Source organism: Hippopotamus amphibius, chromosome 3 (genome assembly GCF_030028045.1).
Source record: "Hippopotamus amphibius kiboko isolate mHipAmp2 chromosome 3, mHipAmp2.hap2, whole genome shotgun sequence".
NCBI classification, from domain to species: domain Eukaryota; kingdom Metazoa; phylum Chordata; class Mammalia; order Artiodactyla; family Hippopotamidae; genus Hippopotamus; species Hippopotamus amphibius.
Window position 1 is genome coordinate 161,244,082 of NC_080188.1, and position 20,182 is coordinate 161,264,263.

Below are 20,182 nucleotides of genomic sequence, written 5' to 3' on the forward strand. Positions count from 1 at the left end.
AGAAAATACTTGCAAATGATGTGACAGACAAGGGATTAATTTCCAAAATATACAAATAGCTCATGCTGTTTACCATCAGTAAAACAAACAACCCACTCAAAAAATGGGCAAAAGACCTAAAGAGACATTTCTCCAAAAAAGACACTCAGATGACCAACAGGCACATGAAAATATGCTCATTATAGCTAATTATTAGAGAAATGCAATTCAAAACCACAATGAGGTATCACCTCACACCAAACAGAATGGCCATCATCAGAAAGTCTACAAATAAGTAATACTGGAGAGGGTGTGGAGAAAAGGGAACCCTCCTACACTATTGGTAGGAATGTAAATTGGTGCAGCCGCTATGGAAAACAGTATGGAGCTTCCTTAAAAAACTAAAAATAGAGTTCCCATATGATCCAGCAATCCAACTCCTGGGCGTATATCCAGGAAAAAACTCTAATTCAAAAAAGATACATGCACCCCAATTTCACAGCAGCACTATTTACAATAGCCAAGACATGGAAGCAACCTAAATGTCCATCCACAGATGAATGGATAAAGAAGATGTTTTATATATATGTATAATATTACTCAGCCAGAAAAAAGAATGAAATAATGCCCCATTGGCAGCAACATGGATGGCCTACATATTATCATATTAAGTAAGTCAGGCAGAGAAAGGCAAATATCATATGATATTACATGTGGAATCTAAAATATGATACAAATGAACTTCTTTACAAAACAGACTCACAGACATAGAAAACAAACTTATGGTTACCAAAGGGGGAAGAGGGGAGATAACTTATGAGTCTGAGATGGGCAGAGGTAAGCTACCGTGCATAAAATAGATAAATAGCAAGGTCCTACTGTATAGCACAGGGAACTATATTCAATATCTTGTAATAAACTATAAGGGAAAAGAATACAAAAAAGAATATGTATATATATTTATATATATAAACTGAATCACTTTGCTGTACACTTGAAACTAACACAATATTGTAAATTAACTATACTTAAATAAAAAATATATTTCTTCCAAATGCTTGTCAACAACTAGCAAACTATAGGTTAAATAATAGCAAACATTCAATGAATTATAAAAATTATACTTGACTTTTCATTAACAATATTATTAATGGAAAATATATCAAATGAAAAGATAACGGGTTGAATTTTTCAAAACTGAGAACTACGCAGGTGGTACAGTAAATTCTCATCAATGGTTAGGGGATGATATGTGGCAGATAACTGAAAAGTTGTCCAAACTTTATAGCTTCTAACTAAATGTGATCTTAATTATTAATATAAGCCTGGCTGCAGGAAATAAATGCCTATGGAAGATTGCTTGAGAGACATGATAACCTGAAGATTATCTGTTGCAAGAACAGGGCCATCAGAAAGTTTTCTGTATAGATTGTATTTAGAGTTGGATTAATGGGAGGACCAGAAGATCCAGCCTAAAGGTACTAAGACATCATTAGAAATCTAATGCATTAGAGAAAATTGTATTCACCAAACTTTCTCTCAGAAATTAAGGTGGGAAGGCATACTCTGAAGAGCCACTTGGGGTGGGGCTAAAGACCCCAAATGAACATGCTCCAGTAACCAGACAGTTGCTAAACTGCCTCCGAAGGAGGGCAAGTGCAGTTAAAAGAGCATGTTTTGCTTCGAGGAGGTAGTGTGGGGCAAGAGCTAAATTGTTCGGGATAAAAGATTAACCCTCCAACTGCCTTCTAGCCTCCCAGCAAGTTTAGTGAGGAACAAATTAGTAGTAACCTTACTAGCCATTCACATGCCCTTGGCATTATTTAGTCCTTACAGAATTGCCTTTACTTAATAATATTTGGAGCCATAGGTATACTATAAGAAACAGTCACATGAAACACAATATTCTAAATTGCAAAATTAAGAGCTAAGGATCATTTTCATCAGATCTACAATTAGTCATTTGGGAAACAACTGCTTTGTTTTTATCTTAAGGACATTATGTGATTTGCTACTGAGCACGTTTTACCTTTTGCTTTGGATGCCAGGAAATTTAAGGGCCAGATTTGCCATCCCAGTCTTGAAATTGTACAAGCTCAGAGTATGTATTTTTCTTTTTATTTCTAGCTTCTATTTTCTTGACTATTTTTTTTCTTTCACTTGTACTCCTTCAATTTTTTATTTCAATCTTCCATATTATGAAAATATTTGAAAAGTACCTCTATTCCTTTATAACAGTAGTTGGAGTTTCTGGTTCCAGCACCTCTTGGCTTCCTCTTGGTTTATTCCCTCATTTTGATAGAGCACCCCCTCCAGTAGCTTCCTGAGACAAAGGAAAATGAGAAGTAAATTTTTTGAGATCTTGCTTATTTGAAATTGTCTTATTGTACCTTCACACTTGATAGTTTAGGTGGTTGCAGAAAATTCTTTTTTCTGCACTCACTGGGCACGGAAAAGTAGCATTTTTTTTTGTTTTATTATGTTCGTAATTTAGCTACTCTAATACTATCATACTGATGAAATTATCAGAACAGGGAAATAACTCTGAACCACTGTTATCTGAACCTTAGTACTATGTAATATATAAAAATTAACACTGTATGAAAAGAAACTTTGAGTTCTGGCTTTATTTTTCCAAAACATTTAGATACCTATTTTTCTATGTTGTTTGTATAGCTTCCTTACTCTTTTCTCTTTTTTATTATAGATGTCATGTGACAAGATGGCATATATAGGACAATAATGCTAACTTTTTTGGTATTTTGCTCCCTGTTGATTCAGTCATTCATTATTCAATAAACATCTCTCCCTTTCTCAATTTCCCCATCTTGTTTCCTATCTCTTCTCCATTGCCACTCTCCGGTCTTTCTTTCCTCTCTCTGAGAAAAATAAAAAAAATAAAGGCCCATAATTAACCAAAAGACAAATTAGGAGAGTAATTATTCCCTTGAGCCCATAGGCCAGATCCAGCCACCTGCATCTACGTTCTTAAAGACACTGTTCTCTTCTCCATGGACAGCTGTAATATCTGACTTGAAAGGAACTTCTAAAGATTTCAACTACAAAAAATTGGGTTCAACACTGCTAATTACTAGAGAAGTGCAAATCAAAGCTACAATGAGGGACTTCCCTGCTGGTGCAGTGGTTAAGAATCCACCTGCCAATGCAGGGGACACGGGTTAGAGCAACTAAGCCTGTGCACCACAACTACTGAGCCTGTGCTCTAGAGCCCACAAGCCACAACTACTGAGCCCATGTGCCACAACTACTGAAGCCCACACACCTACAGCCCATGCTCCGCAACAAGAGAAGCCACCGCATTGAGAAGCCCGGGCACCACAACAAAGAGTAGCCCACACTCTCCACAACAGAGAATGCCTGCGCGCAGCAACAAAGACCCAACATGGCCAATAAATAAATAAATAAATAAATAAATTTATTTTTTAAAAAAACCTACAATGAGGTATCACTTCACAATGATCAGAATGGCACACAAGTCAGAATGGCCATCAAAACAATAAGTGCTGGAGAGGATATGGAAAAAAGGGAACCCTCATACACTGTGTTGGTAGAAATGTAAATTGGTGCAGCCACTGTGGAGAACAGTATGGAGCTGCCTTAGAAAACGAAAAATAGAGTTATTATATGATCCAGCAATTCCACTCCTGGGCATATATCTGGAAAAGACAAAAGATCTAATTTGAACAGATACATGTACCCCAATGTTCATAGCAGCACTATTTACAACAGCCAGGACATGGAAGCAACCTAAATGCCCATCAACAAATGAATGGATAAAGAAGACGTGGTGTATACACATACACACACACACTAGAATATTAGCCATAAAAAGAATGAAATAGTGCCATTTGCAGCAACATGGATGAACCTAGAGATTATCATACTAAGTAAGTCAAACAGAGAAAGACATATTACATGCTATCACTTATATGTGGAATCTAAAATGTGATAAAAATGAACTTATTTATAAAACAGAAACAGACTCACAGACATAGAAAACAAATTTACGGTTACCAAAGGGGAAGGTGGGCAAGGGATAAATTAGGACTTTGGGATTAACAGATACATATTACTATACATAAAAGAGACTTCCCTGGTGGTCCAGTGGCTAAGACTCCGCGCTCCCAAAGCAGGGGGCTCTTGTTCCATCCCTGGTCAGGGAACTAGATCCTGCATGCCACAGCCAAAAATCCAGCATGCCGCAACTAAGACCTGGGGCAGCCAAATAAATAAATATTCTTAAAAAGACATTTAAAATAGACAAAGATCTACTATATAGCACAGGCAACTATATTCAATATCTTGTAATAACCAATAGTAGAAAAGAATCTGAAAAAAGAATATCTATATGGCTGAATCACTTCACTGTAACCTGAAACTAACACAATTTTGTAAGTCAACTATACTCCAATTTAAAAAATTCTGTAAAAAGAATTGGACTATGAGCAAGACACTGTGCCAAGTGCTTTAATCTCAAATTCCTCCTCATCATTTTTATGAGACATGCATTTTGTTTCATTTTTATTGTAATTTTTATAGATAAGAAAACTGATGTTAAGAGAAATGAATTTGCCTGAAGTTTCATAGCTAAATGACGAAGGCGGTATTCAAATTTCGATCCAATTCTAAAACCTAGGTTTTTAAATGAATTTTAAGTTTTAACCTAGTATTAACAATACTCTCAAATTTTACTTGAGAAAATTCAAGTCATTCTCAGATCACTCAGCTCAGCTTGAAACCATCCAAGTGAAAGGAAAATTTCATTCATTTAAAAAATATTTCAGCTTCTTTTCCATGGAAGAGATGGTAATAAACAAATGAAGATGACATGCTCCTTGCCATTAAGTTGCTTATTTCAGGTTGGCAGAAACAATATTCCACTTTTAATATCCACTGAAAAGACTAAAATACAAGCTAGCAAGATAAAATATCTTAAAGATTTAGGCACATCAAGATATTTGGGGAGATGGACGTAGGGTGAAGAAAAGTAAACATACATCAGGGAGATGGAATAAAACACAATAAAATCAATCCTTTCCTTTATGTTTTGTTTGTAACACTTCTACCCAATCATTTTAGAGTGATATATTCAAAATCTTATGTTTGTTTCAATTACATTTTCCTTCCCACTAAAGTTATCATCTAGCTTACAACAATAATGGCCCCAAAACCAGTGTATCAGGTATGTTTTTTAAAGTCTTATTTCATTAATTTAATTTCAAATTCTACTTTCAGGAAAAGGCTTGACTACAAAGAGTCACGAGTGAGCCTTCTGGGGTGGTGGAAATCTTCTGCCTTTATTGTGGAAATGATTATATGACAGAGTTTGTCAAAATTCATAGAATTTTATACCTAAAAGAATGAATTTTACTACATGTAAATTACCTCAGTACACCTGACTTTAAAAAAAAGAGTGCCTGAACTCTTAACTATGCAGCTAAAACTAAAATAGAATTTAAAATACAATTTACAGTTTAGGTAGAAAACCAATTTTATTTTTATAAGTGAAGGAGGTCTAGTAAATTTTTTGTATTTATAATGCTAATAATCCAATATTATCTAATTCAATAAACATCAATATTTTAAATAGGATATTACAATATTATATTTTTTAAAAATAAGGATTTGGATTGCAAAATGTTTATTATAACCATAATGTTGTTAAAGCAATGCTATTTTTTTTTTTTCTTTTTTTTTTTTTTTTTTTTAATTTATTTTTTATTATTATTATTTTATTTTATTTTTTTTGGGGGGTACACCAGGTTCAATCAACTGTTTTTATACACATATCCCCATATTCCCTCCCTTCCTTGACGCCCCCCCCTCGAGTCCCCCCCACCCTCCCTGCCCCAGTCCTCTAAGGCATCTTCCATCCTCGAGTTGGACTCCCTTTGTTATACAACAACTTCCCACTGACTATTTTACAGTTGGTAGTATATATATGTCTGTACTACTCTCCCGCTTCTTCTCAGTTTCCCCTTCACCCCCCACCCCCTCCCATACCTCGAGTTCTCCAGTCCATTCTCTGTATCTGCTTCCCTGTTCTTGTCACTGAGTTCATCAGTACCATTTTTAGATTCCGTATATGTGAGTTAGCATACAATATTTGTCTTTCTCTTTCTGACTTACTTCACTCTGTATGACAGATTGTAGTTCTATCCACCTCATTACATATAGCTCCATCTCATCCCTTTTTATAGCTGAGTAATATTCCATTGTATATATATGCCACATCTTCTGTATCCATTCATTTGTTGATGGGCATTTAGGTTGCTTCCATGTCCTGGCTATTGTAAAGAGTGCTGCAATAAACATTATGGTACACGTTTCTTTTGGGATTATGGTTTTCTTTGGGTATATGCCCAGGAGTGGGATGACTGGATCATATGGTAGTTCTATTTGTAGTTTTTTAAGGAACCTCCAAATTGTTTTCCATAGTGGCTGTACCAACTTACAGTCCCACCAACAGTGCAGAAGAGTTCCCTTTTCTCCACACCCTCTCCAACATTTGTTGTTTCCAGACTTTGTGATGATGGCCATTCTGATTGGTGTGAGGTGATACCTCATTGTGGCTTTGACTTGCATTTCTCTGATGATGAGTGATGTTGAGCATCTTTTCATGTGTTTGTTGGCCATCTGTATGTCTTCTTTGGTGAAATGTCTATTTAGGTCTTCTGCCCATTTGTGGATTGGGTTATTTGCTTTTTTGGTATGAAGCTGCATGAGCTGCTTGTATATTTTGGAGGTTAATCCTTTGTCCGTTGTTTCATAGGCAATTATTTTTTCCCATTCTGAGGGTTGCCTTTTAGTCTTGTTTATGGTTTCTTTTGCTGTGCAAAAGCTTTTAAGTTTCATGAGGTCCCATTCGTTTATTCTTGATTTTATTTCCATGATTCTAGGAGGTGGGTCAAAAAGGATGTTGCTTTGATGTATGTCAAAGAGTGTTCTGCCTATGTTTTCCTCTAGGAGTTTGATAGTGTCTGGCCTTACATGTAGGTCTTTAATCCATTTGGAGTTTATTTTTGTGTATGGTGTTAGGAAGTGTTCTAATTTCATTCTTTTACATGTTGCTGTCCAATTTTCCCAGCACCACTTATTGAAGAGGCTGTCTTTTTTCCATTGTATACTCGTGCCTCCTTTGTCAAAGATAAGGTGCCCATATGTGTTTGGGCTTACTTCTGAGTTCTCTATTCTGTTCCATTGATCTTCCTTTCTATTTTTGTGCCAGTACCATACTGTCTTGATCACTATGGCCTTGTAGTATAGTTTGAAGTCAGGAAGCCTGATTCCACCCACTCCATTTTTCCTTCTCAAGATTGCTTTGGCTATTCGGGGTCTTTTGCGTTTCCATACAAATCGTAAGATTTCTTGCTCTAGTTCTGTGAAAAATGCCATTGGTAATCTGATCGGGATTGCATTGAATCTGTAAATTGCTTTGGGTAGTACAGTCATTTTCACGATGTTGATTCTTCCAATCCAGGAACATGGTATATCCCTCCATCTATTTATGTCATCTTTGATTTCTTTCATCAATGTCTTAAAGTTTTCTGCATACAGATCTTTTGCCTCCTTAGGCAGGTTTATTCCTAGGTATTTTATTCTTTTGGTTGCAATGGTGAATGGGAGAGTTTCCTTAATTTCTCTTTCTGCTCTTCCGTTGTTAGTGTATAGGAATGCAAGAGATTTCTGTGCATTAATTTTGTATCCTGCTACTTTACTAAACTCATCAATGAGTGCTAGCAGTTTTCTGGTAGAGTCTTTAGGGTTTTCTATATATAGTATCATGTCATCTGCAAAGAGTGATAATTTTACTTCTTCTTTTCCAATTTGGATTCCTTTAATTTCTTTTTCTTCTCTGATTGCTGTGGCTAACACTTCCAAAACTATGTTGAATAACAGTGGTGAGAGTGGACACCCTTGTCTTGTTCCTGTTCTTAGAGGGAATTCTTCCAGTTTTTCTCCATTGAGAACAATGTTGGCTTTTGGTTTGTCATATATGGCTTTTATGATGTTGAGGTAATTTCCTTCTATGCCCATTTTCTGGAGAGCTTTTATCATAAATGGATGTTGAACTTTGTCAAAAGCTTTTTCTGCATCTATTGAAATGATCATATGGTTTTTATCCTTCAATTTGTTGATATGATGTATCACGTTGATTGATTTGCGTATATTGAAGAATCCTTGCATCCCAGGGATAAACCCCACTTGATCGTGGTGTATGATTTTTTTAATGTGCTGTTGCAGTCTGTTAGCTAGTATTTTGTTGAGGATTTTTGCATCTATATTCATCAGTGATATTGGTCTGTAGTTTTCTTTTTTTGTGACATCTTTGCCTGGTTTTGGTATCAGGGTGATGGTAGCCTCATAGAATGAGTTTGGGAGTGCTCCGCCTTCTGCAATATTTTGGAAGAGTTTGAGAAGGATAGGTGTTAACTCTTCTCGGAATGTTTGATAGAATTCGCCTGTGAATCCATCTGGTCCTGGGCTTTTGTGTGTTGGGAGATTTTTAATCACTGCCTCAATTTCTGTACTTGTGATTGGTCTGTTCATGGTTTCTATTTCTTCCTGGTTCAGTCTTGGAAGATTGTATTTTTCTAAGAATGTATCCATTTCTTCCAGGTTATCCAATTGATTGGCATATAGTTGCTTGTAGTAGTCTCTCATGATGTTTTGTATTTCTGAGGTGTCCGTTGTGACTTCTCCTTTTTCATTTCTAATTCTGTTGATTTGCATCTTCTCCCTTTTTTTCTTGATGAGTCTGGCTAATGGTTTATCAATTTTGTTAATCTTCTCAAAGAACCAGCTTTTAGTTTTATTTATTTTTCTTATGGTTTCTTTCCTTTCTTTTTCATTTATTTCTGCTCTGATCTTTACGATTTCTTTCCTTCTGCTCATTTTGGGGTTTCTTTGTTCTTCTTTCTCTAGTTGTTTGAGGTGTAAGGTTAGGTTGTTTATTCGATCATTTTCTTGTTTCTTAAGGTAGGACTGTATTGCTATAAACTTCCCTCTTAGAACTGCTTTTGCTGCGTCCCATAGGTTTTGGGTTGTTGTGTTTTCGTTGTCATTTGTTTCTAGATACTTTTTGATTTCCTCTTTGATTTCTGTAGTGATTCCTTGGTTGTTTAATAGTGAATTGTTTAGCCTCCATGTGTTTGTATTTTTTGCAGTTTTTTTCCTGTAATTGATATCTAGTCTCATGGCGTTGTGGTCTGAGAAGATGCTTGATATGATTTCAATTTTCTTGAATTTGCTGAGGTTTGATTTGTGACCCAAGATGTGATCTATCCTGGAAAATGTTCCGTGTGCACTTGAGAAGAAAGTGTAGTCTGTCGTTTTTGGATGGAATGTCCTATAAATATCAATTAAGTCGAGATGGTCTAATGTGTCATTTAAAGCTTGTGTGTCTTTATTTATTTTCTGTTTGGATGATCTGTCCATTGATGTAAGTGGGGTGTTCAAGTCTCCCACTATAATTGTGTTACTGTCGATGTCCCCTTTTATAGCTGTTAGCATTTGCCTTATGTATTGAGGTGCTCCTATATTGGGGGCATAGATATTTACCATTGTGATATGTTCTTCTTGGATGGATCCCTTGATCATTATGTAGTGCCCTTCCTTGTCTCTTTTAATAGTCTTTACTTTCAAGTCTAATTTGTCTGATATGAGTATTGCTACTCCAGCTTTCTTTTGACTTCCATTTGCATGGAATATCTTTTTCCATCCCTTCACTTTCAGTCTATATGTATCCCTTGGTCTGAAGTGGGTTTCTTGTAGGCAGCATATAGAAGGGTCTTGTTTTTGTATCCATTCAGCCAGTCTGTGTCTTTTGGTTGGAGCATTTAATCCATTTACATTTAAAGTGATTATTGACATGTGTGTTCCAATTACCATTTTCTTAATTGTTTTGGGTTTGTATTTGTAGGTGTTTTCCTTTTCTTGTGTTTCCTACTTAGAGAAGTTCCTTTAGCACTTGTTGTAAGGCTGGTTTGGTGGTGCTGAATTCTCTTAACTTTTGCTTGTCTGGAAAGCTTTTGATTTCTCCCTCAAATCTGAATGAGATTCTTGCTGGGTAAAGTATTCTTGGCTGTAGGTTTCTCTCTTTCAGGACTTTCAGTATATCCTGCCATTCCCTTCTGGCCTGCAGAGTTTCTGTAGAAAGGTCAGCTGTTATCCTGATGGGTTTTCCCTTATATGTTGTTTGTTGCTTTTCTCTTGCTGCTTTTAATATTTTTTCTTTGTGTTGAATTGTCGTTAGTTTGATTAATATGTGTCTTGGTGTATTTCTCCTTGGGTTTATTCTGTATGGGACTCTCTGTGCTTCTTGGACTTGGTTCATTATTTCCTTTCCCATGTTGGGGAAGTTTTCCACTAGAACCTCTTCAAATATTTTCACAGACCCTTTCTTGTTTTCTTCTTCTTCTGGGATGCCTATAATTCGAATGTTGGTACGTTTAAGGTTATCACTGAGGTCTCTGAGGCTGTCTTCTAGTCTTTTTATTTTTTTATCTTTTTCCTGCTCTGTGGCGTTTATTTCTTCCATTCTATCTTCCAACTCACTTATTCGTTCTTCTGCCTCAGTCATTCTGCTGGTTAGAGCATCTAGAGTATTTTTAATTTCAGTTATTTTGTTATCCATTGCTGTTTGTTTTTCTGAGTTCTTATGAACTGTTTCTTGTACTTTCTCTATTTTGTTATCGAGATTTTGTATCATTTTTACTATCATTACTCTAAATTCTTTTTCAGGCATTTTTCCTATTTCCTCCTCATTTATTTGGTCTTGTGGGTTTTTTTCCTGCTCCTTTGCCTGCATGGTGTTTCTTTGTTTCCTCATGGTTGTCCAAGCTTTTGGGGTTGCTTGTCCTGGTGATAGAGGTGTTTATAGAAGACTGTCCAAGCCTCAGACTAATGTCCAAGTATTGGATTAGACGAATATTCAGTCTAGGAAGCACATACATGTATAAGACACACAATTATTGAATCCGTTAGGACATAAGGCTCTAGAAAGACCTGACAGAACCCCAGTGTGCTATCTGATATTCAGAGAGAAACCCAGCAGAAATTGACAACTGAAACAGAACAAATCAGAGACAAAAGCAAAAGCAAACAAACAACAAATAACACCCTACACATACAAACATCAATCCAGGGAGATTTTGTAAGCTAGGATCAAATATAGAAATGAGCTGGAGTACCACCAGAGAGAATGGAGATTCTCAGAATGTAATTAGACAACTGTACTAAGAACTAAGATAAAGACAAAAGCCTAATATTAATACCAAGGCAGTGCATCATCTGGAGAATAGAGCAAGGAGTCTGAGCAGACCGATAGTGTTGCTTATAAGTATGTTAAGATAAAATACACTTAAAATGGCTGGAAGAAAGGGGAACAGAAGAGCGTAATGTGGTTGGAAATATGCAAAGAAAAAGAAAGGAATAGAAGTGTATAAAAGAAAGGGATGAAAGGAAAGTATGAAAGATATTTTGTCCGTACTACCAAAAACTTAGCTAGATATAGAAGTATTTTAAAAGGCAAAAAAAAAAAAAAAAAAAAAAAAGTAAAAAATATCCTTATAAAATTATGTTGTAAAACTTGTAGATCCCTTAGGGCTAAGATCGTATTTAATAAATCAAAAAAAAAAAAAAAAAAGAGAAAGGAAAAAAAAAAAAAAATCCAGAACTGATCCCCGAATGGACCAGTTCAATAGGTATTGATACTACTATTTCTGTTTCCTTAGCGTCTCAGCTGTAAGTGTCCTTTTCCTTGCCTTGGGTTTTTTTTTTTTTTTTGCGTTATTCTGTGACCAGCAGAGGTTCCTTTATTGTTCGTCTGTAAGCCTCGGTGTGTGGGGAGGGAGAGGGTGCAATAGTGGCTCCTTCTCCTGGGAGGGAGTGAGCAGTGGCGCACTGTTGCTTCAGTCAGGCTTGGAGGTGCCTGTTGCAGAGAGCGCTGGTGGCTCAGGCGTACACAGAAAGTCTTAGAGTTGGGCCTCTCTCGGGGTTTTTTCTTTTTGATGCTGGTTTTTTTTTTTTTTTTTTCTCTCGGCAGCCTCCCTGCTGCTGGCGTTGCAAGGAGTTTTAATCTAGCCCCGCCCGAGCGCCTGAGGGTGCTTGTTATCCCTGAGCGCCTTATGTGGCCCCGCAGGGCGTCTCTCCGCTGCCTGTTGCAGAGGCGCAGAAAGAGAGAGAGAGGCTATGCGCGCGGCTCCTCCCCCCTGCCCGGGAGCCTGCAGCCTCCAGCCGCCATCATGGCCGGGCAGCTCTCAGGGATCGGCACTCCTCTCCGCGGACCTCCTCCCTCCTGTCCTCTCGGTCCGTCACCCTACCGGCAACAATGTTTCTCCCCCTGAACCAGCTCTCCGGTTCCCACGCTCCCGCTCCTGGACCCTCCGTTCAGCTGCGGATCGATGTCTCGGTCCGGGAATGCTGAGCTGCGCTGCGGACCCTCCGTATGTTTCTCACTCCCTCCCGTCTGCCACAGCTCCGCCGCTTCACCCTCTTTGAGCCCTCATAGATGCCTCCCTACCGGCTATGTCAGGTTCTCCGCAGCCCTTTCCGGTGTCCGAGGCTGTCTGCTGGTGTTCAGCTGGTTCTCTGTGGGAATGACTGCGTCCTTCCGTGCATTCCCAATGCATCTGTGGAGAGGGATGCACTCCACGTCTCTCTACTTCGCCGCCATCTTTTTCTCCCCAGCAATGCTATTTTTTTCTAATCTCAGAAAATAACAATCTAAGTCTGTTAAAAATTTCAATGATTTAAACTTCCAGAATACTACCATAAATCTTGCTTACATAGTATGCTGAAAACGCATTTAATAGTTAAGGACAAATGATTACCAGCTAAACTTCATTACTTGATAAATTTAATTGTGTTCTAAAACATAATTGTAGCTCAGCTTCCAAAAAAGGCAAAGAAAAAGAAATGATTGTTTTCAACAAAACTGGGTTTAAAAAAAAAACCCACTATTAAGAACACAGGAAAGGGTAATTAAGCAATGTCTCTTCTTTATTAAGGCTTCAATAGACACAAATACACCAAGAAACCATTTACTAAGGACCCAGCCTCAGGATTGTTTTAGAGACCAAAGTCACTTCCCTGCCACCAGAATTTGGCTTGTAAAAATAGTACCAAATTACATATCAATCTTCTCAGATTTTTATGATTCCTACTTTAATACTCTCTGTTTTGATTCTCCCAGACAAACCAAAGGCCACCAAGTCAATTTAAATTAGGAGCAGTAATGTAATTCCAAGCCCTGGAAACCCTAGAAGAAATATACCGTTTAATAGGAAGAGTTCTTTTGTCTTGGTTAAAGTAATACATTTATGGCAGATGTCATTTGTCAATCAAAAAATACATACCTGATTATTTTTCTAATATGGGAGAGGGACGTATTTTTATTTGTGGCTTTGATAAAAATACCCTTTATATTTACTGTGCTTGGTAAATTAACTTTTGGAAGGATGAACTATCCCTTAAGTGATAATATGTGACAACTCTCTAACAACTGCCCTCTCTCAATGAAGCTCATTTTCCAAAATCTATCTTAAAATTTTCAGTTTTAAAAGCTTGTCAGGCTTGACTATATCTCTTGAATATCAATAAAAACCTGATTTTGTGCATGTGGTTTTTTTTAATGTTTTCTAATGTGTTTATCTTTAATCATACATAACCATGAAAAACAGCGTAAATATCTCTGAGAGAGTATTCAAAGCATTACTTTATTAGGAATGACTGTCACAGATATTAAAGGACAATTAACTTGCTAAAAACAAATGCTGTGAGACCGCTCATGAAAAAATGCTGAAGGATTGGCATAATGATATCCATGATAACTGTTTAAGGTGTCCTAGGATGCAGCAGAACAATGCCAATTAGGTAAAAATTACTCTAAGAATTTTTATTCTTTCCAAAGTAGTAACCAAATAAATTTAATAAATAGTATTTATTAAAAGTACATAGATCATGGAAGTACTTTTAAATAAGCAATCTCTGGAATGTGGGTTCACAAGACCAAACTCAACCAAGTGAAATCCCTGCAGTGACAGTTCCTTCTTTTGGGGGAAGGGTCAGAGAGTTCTAAAATGACAGTGACAAATGATGGCAGGAGTGAGTCAAGAGTGAACAATAAGAAAGGTTGGTCCTAAGGAGGCAGCTAAGAGAAGGCAAGCTCATGGGCTCGCTGGGCTGTTCCATCAGGATATGATGTCTTTAAAGACATCAAGGAAGAGGATGAACAAGGAGTCAGTTAAGACTTGCTAGTGTGGTGGGAATGAGTTGAAAGGGTTACGTGCATGGAAAATCAGAAAGCTTGGAATATAATTAGGAGGCTGGGAAGTTATTCTAAGGAAGGAAATGGCTGTGTTGTGTGTGCTATTGGAAAAGGGATTTTGAGTTGGTTACTGATGTTCAAACACCTGCACTAATTGTGTTCATCTGGTACAAGTGGTGTGAACTTTGATAGACATTCCAGGTGAGGCAGGGGAAAGATCCAGGGTTAAAGCTCCTTTGTGAAACAAAGAGTGGGAGGGAGACATTGTGAAATAACATTAAAAGCATGAGCTTTGGAAATCAAATGGATCTGAATGATAATTTATTAACCAAATATTTGGTCAAATATTATTCTAGGCATTTCTGTGAGGGGGGTTTTGGATGAGATTAAGAGTTAAATTGATAAAGTAGATTGCCCTGTATAATATAGGTGGCCCTCAGTTAGTTGAAGGCCTGAAGAAACAAAACGGATGACCCTCCTCCGAGTAAGAGGGAATTCTTTTTTCCTGCCTCACTGCCTTCAAACTGGAACATCCAGCTTTTCCCCACCTTTTGGACCCAGAATGGAATGATACATTTGGCTCTCTTGGGTCTCCAGACTGCCAACTCAAATGGAAATAATTAAAAAACCATTTAGCACAGGATTGTAACAAAGATTAATTGAAATAATTTCACAAAGCATTGAGCACAGTGTCTAACACATAGTGCTCAATAAATAGAAGCTGTTGTCAATATTATTTTTATTATTATTATAGAAGGCTCTCTTTTGAGAAAAAAAATGCCTGTAAAACAGGGCCTAAAGATGTATTTTTAGTGAGGCGGGTGGTACAAAAGTGAGTAGGAATTGTCAAAGCTTTACCTTGTCAACAGCAAAGAGTTCCTTGTTCTTTCCTTCTAGTCTTTTCTCCTAGTTTCAAGAAAGCTACTTCTCTGTTTCATCACTCTTATGTAACTCTCTGTAGAGGAAATTCAGCTGAACCACTTTCTAAAACCCTAATTAAAATCTTGTTAAAAAAATCTTCCGAATATGTATTACTCTCTCTTGGCTTAAAACATAGTGGATGTAAAAATGTGGACCTTCTGATTTAGGATGTTGCAGTGGTACTGAGTTTTTACAGAAAATATTATTAATCACCGTACTGCACTATGTATTTTCAAAACTAAGTCTCTGATAGCAACTTATTTTGCTGTCAGCCTTTCATAAAATTAAATGTGGCATCAATTCCAGTTTGTTAAGTTTTGGCTAGTAAAGCTTTACTGTAAAAATCCCCTCCCTCTGACAATTTTAAGGAAGAAAATAAGTACAGTATCTTCATTTTATATTCCTAAATCTTTTCTCAGGGTAAGCATGAAATATCATTGTGCAGAAACTGATTCTATTTCAAATGTAAACATTTCATTTAGCAACCAGTCTTAACTAACCACAGATGCAGTGGAGGTTCTGAAATTTCTATTTTTTTAAAGAGTAAAGACTAGCCAACTCCTCTGTGAAAAGAACCTGACTAATGCCACTGTGTGGACTAGTTCTGGCCTGGAGAGCCAGACAAAGTTCCATCATCTTGAATCTAGAAGTACAGCACACTATTTGAGATCCCAAAGTAATTTAGAGTCTGATTGCTGGTTTTATTTTCCTTGGCTCCTTCCTCATGGGTGGGGGTGGGAGTGGGATCGGGGGAGAGGTTAGGGTGGACCTAGAAAAGGGAACTGTGCCCCCTACAGCAGCAATATAGGTCCACTACCCAATCCTCTCAACTATAAAACAAACAAACAAACAAACAAAAACCTCTCTCTTCCTAAGATATGCAATCTGGTTTGGAAAACTCACATTTATTCAATGAAACAAAACACTACAAAAAATGTAGCTCTTACTACAAACTAGCCCTATTCCAGATGCTAGAGATACAAACATAGATACTAGTTCATAGCCCCAAGAGTTTAGTCCAGTAGGAGAAACAAACAAGTAAGCGAACAATCAACACAGTGAACAACTGAATAACAGATGTAACTCAAAGAAAGTAGGGACAACTTGGGAACAGGGAAGACCTCACAGAAATGCTAACAGGCTGTCTTCAGGATGCAGGTGGCCCATTCCAAGGTTAAGTATTTTTAAAACAACAACTCAGTTTCCGGACTAAAAACCTTACTTTCTGAACGTGAAAACCTTACGTTCGGGTTCTTATATATTATTATAAACACACAACAATAACCCACACAAAGGGAAATTAGCTCAGTTTGAGAACATGATTCATCATCATTCACACCTGCTCAATTTAAGTCCCTCCCCAAATATGCATTATATTGAGGAATATGTGATAGCAACTGTCCAAAATTAGGACAGAGACTTCTGTTGCTATAGGAACAATATAAAACACTGTGCATCCCTCTGGATGTATTCAATTGTTAGATTGTAAACTTCGTCCTTTTAAAACTCTGTTATACTAAATGGGGAATAAAGCCCTAAACTCTTGCAGTTTCCATATTTATCTCTGAAAAATCTCCAATTTACCAAGACCAATGTGGTATTTCTGGGGGAAAAAAAAACTACACGTTTGATTTAAGGAATTTCTGTCATTCATTCGTCATAATCTTCAAAGCTACCTTTATTCCACAACTAACTTTCCACCATTTCTTTCTAAAAAAGAACATATGAAAGGTTTTTTTGTTTTTGTCTTTACGGTTATAGCCTTCAAAAACTTGAAATACAAATGTGAACGATCCAACAATCAAAAAATGTTCCCCTACTAGCATCTGACATTCCCAGTTTATCATTCTATTTAATATTCTTTTGTAATATCTAACACGCTTCACCTAACAAGGTCAAAGGTTCCCTGAACATTGTTTTATAAGCTACCTACAGAGACAATCCCTGTGAAACCTGAAGATGCTACACCAACAGCAGAATGCAGGTCACTGTGACACGGCAGACCACTCTGCAAAGCCAAAACTGCAGTTCACTTTACGCTGACAGAGCTTCTTTCCAGAACTTCCTCCCCACAAAGGGGAGAGTGTCGATTTCACAAGGTGTCTGGCACCGCCTTCTTCAAAACGAAGTTTTTATCTGATTCCTGGAAGGTCACCTCGGTACTCCCGTGGGGCTCGGGATGGAGAGCCTGGGTTTCTGCGCTGGGCGCTGGCTCCTCAACCGGTGACTTCGAGGCCTCTGTGCTTAGCCCGCCCCCTGGACGGCCACTGCCCTTCACACCACCGAGGGCACCGTCCCTCCCACTGCCCGTGGCTCAGACACGGGGCTCAGTGGGGGCCCGGCCACCCCCCACCCGCTGTTGGCGACGCGGGCCGAGCCAGGGCCCCGCTCACAGAGGCTGGGCCACCGCCCCACGGAGGTCACCGAGGGCCGACGCCCCGACGGGCTCCGTCCACACCGCCCGCCCGAGCCCTCGCCGAGCCCCGCTCCTGTTCCGACTTCAGCCCCCACGGCACTCCTTCCACCAGGGAACTTTCCAGAACCCTGGCCCTCTCTGGGAAGCCCCGAGTCGCATCCAGGTGGGAACCCCCATTCGCTTATGGGGCGCCCACGCTGAGCTCAAGGCTGGGCTGGCACGCGGAGGAGACGCTTCGGCCTGGCCAGTGGAAGCGTTGGCGTTCCAGAGCTCCGGCCGCGACCCGTCCTCCAGGGGGCCAGACGGCGGGGCAGCAAGAGACCTGGAGAACCGCGCTCCCGGCCCCGGGGTCTCCTCGGCCCGCCTTTACCTCGCTCGACCCCGCTGGGGCCGCCGGAGCCAAAATTAGAAACGAGCGCGACGCGCGTTCACGTGCACTCGGCGTAGCGGGGCCACGGGCACAGCCCGGGTGAGTCACGGCCCCGCCCCCACTCGCCGAGGACGCGCTGACGTCAGCCGCTTCCCGGAAAGGCGACGTAAGCGCGCCGCGGGAAGGCCGCAAGGCCGGCCGTAGAACGTTCACCCAGTTTCGATGCCTTAAAGGGACCAGTCCTCGGATCGTGAAAGACATGGGGAAATGACCTCACTCACCCACCCGTAGAGTCGGAGCACTTTTTATATCCCTTTGTACTGAGAAAATTTGATTGTTGAGATAGGGATGAAAAAAGGAGAGCAACTGAGCCTCTTTAGAGGCGCCCGGAGGCTCTGGCGCCTCCTCCTGGAAGCCCTCCTTGATTAACCAGAATCTGATCTTGACCCAAAAGTCAGGAAGTTTTCCATGGCCCTTGACGTCTTACCCCTTCACTTACAGCCTCTCTCCATATGCTCACACCTCTTCTGATAGAGGAAGGTTGTGGGTGGGATGTTTATTTACATATTTCACCAACTTGGGTCAGCTTGGCTCTATTATCACTGTTTTTGACCGTGACCAAACTCTCTCATTAGTTGTGTGACCTGAAACAAGAAACTCTAGATATGAAATTTGTGAACTGGTATTTAATCCTCCTTTTATGCTAATGTTGCCTGGGGAAGCTCCCAGAGGCAGGAACCCGGTCCAGTGCTTGGGAATGCAGCACTGTCACAGCCTCACAGGGAGCTAACAATTCACTGAGGTTTACTATGTGGCAGGTATGTTCGTTATCCTGCCTCCCCTCTCTTTAATCCTATCTCCTCTCTGAGGTGGATGTCATTGTCCCCATTTTACGGATGAGGAAGCAAATCGAGGCACAGCAAGATTAAGTATGTTTCCCTTGGTTACACAGCTAAAGAACAGCAAACTGAAAGTTACTTCCAAGTCAGCTGGACTCCAAGTCCATATGTTGTTGGTGATAAAGATTACCTGTGAAATGTACGTTTTATTCTGCATGTATTGCGTCCTGTAGAACCGCTTTTCCCCTTTAATGCAATCGCAGTGCTTCTGAACAAGTAACCCCTGGCGGAAGATGCCCAGAGCAGGAGGGCGGGGCCTCAGGGCCTGGACGACGGTAAGGTGAGTGAGGCGGTGCTCCCTCTCAGGTGGGATCCTGTACTTGCAGGACCCTGGGAGCAAGTGCCTCCTTGAGGTTTGCTCCCTCACTCACTACACCCTAGTCCCAGCCCTGCCATACCTACCCTTGACTCTTTTTTTCTCTCTTGAAACTAGAGAGGGCATCCTGCTTAATGTGTCCTGGCCTGGCACACCAGTGGCCAGTTCTACCCAGGTGCAGAAGAAATACCTTGTTTCTCCTTCATCATAATCCCCTCTCAGTAAAGCAACAGAAAATTTCTTATTGGAACAGCATAGTCATGCTAAGAACAAATGAGACAACAGCTTCTTAAAAGTTTTGAGCAAAATGATACTGCCTGTGTACTGGAAATGGAGCCAAGTGGGTGAGCTGCTGTCACTGTTATCTTCTGACAGTCGTTACTGGTCCTTGGCTGAGTGTCAGAAGCCCATCCTCAAGCCACACCTGCCAGGTCTACCAGGAGTACCTTCCTCCCGGAGCACACCCCTTAGAGACATTTAGAACTGATCCCTCTCCCCTCATACCCAGTCTCCAGCCACCACCAACCTCTCTTCTTTGTGTCCCCTGCTCCTGTCCCCTTGACCGTGCTGTTTAAGTCACTGCCCTCTGCTCTTCCTGTTCTCCAGGTTTTCTGGAGCCTGTGACCAAACACCTTGTGTGTGCTCCCATCGGAACCTTGGGAGGGGATGGAGGAAACTTCAGGCAGTCTCACTGTGGTCAGTGGCTCCTCCCTCTGTACTGGGGCTGGACACACAGACAGGGAAGCTTAGGGCAGTATGGGACCTTCAGGCCAACCAGGCCAGCTTCTGTTTTGCAACTGGGGGGCTAAGGTCCAGGTGAGGTGACTTGCCCGGGGTCACATGGCCTGTTATGTAGAGAGTCCTAATCACTTGATTTCCAGCTCACTTCTCTTTTCATGAATCACACCTCTGTTATGAGTCTCAGGCAGAACAGTGAGCATAAGTGTGCGTGGAAACTGTAATACATCATATACTTGCTGGAAGAGAAGAC

General features: G+C 39.8%; 1 long non-coding RNA gene across 4 annotated transcripts in view; it reads right to left on the bottom strand.

Moving 5' to 3' along the window:
* Positions 1 to 18,081, bottom strand: part of LOC130848916 (uncharacterized) — a 68,286-nt gene extending 50,205 nt beyond the window's left edge. For 2 of the 4 annotated variants that reach the window (XR_009052629.1, XR_009052627.1), the window contains exons 1-2: positions 17,124 to 18,081; positions 2,199 to 2,302 (exon numbers count right to left, since the gene is read on the bottom strand). This is a non-coding gene — a long non-coding RNA (uncharacterized LOC130848916). The remainder of the gene's footprint in view (positions 1 to 2,198; positions 2,303 to 17,123) is intronic. The other 2 variants (XR_009052630.1, XR_009052628.1) reach the window with 1 other exon arrangement.
* Positions 18,082 to 20,182: the final 2,101 nt, after the last annotated feature.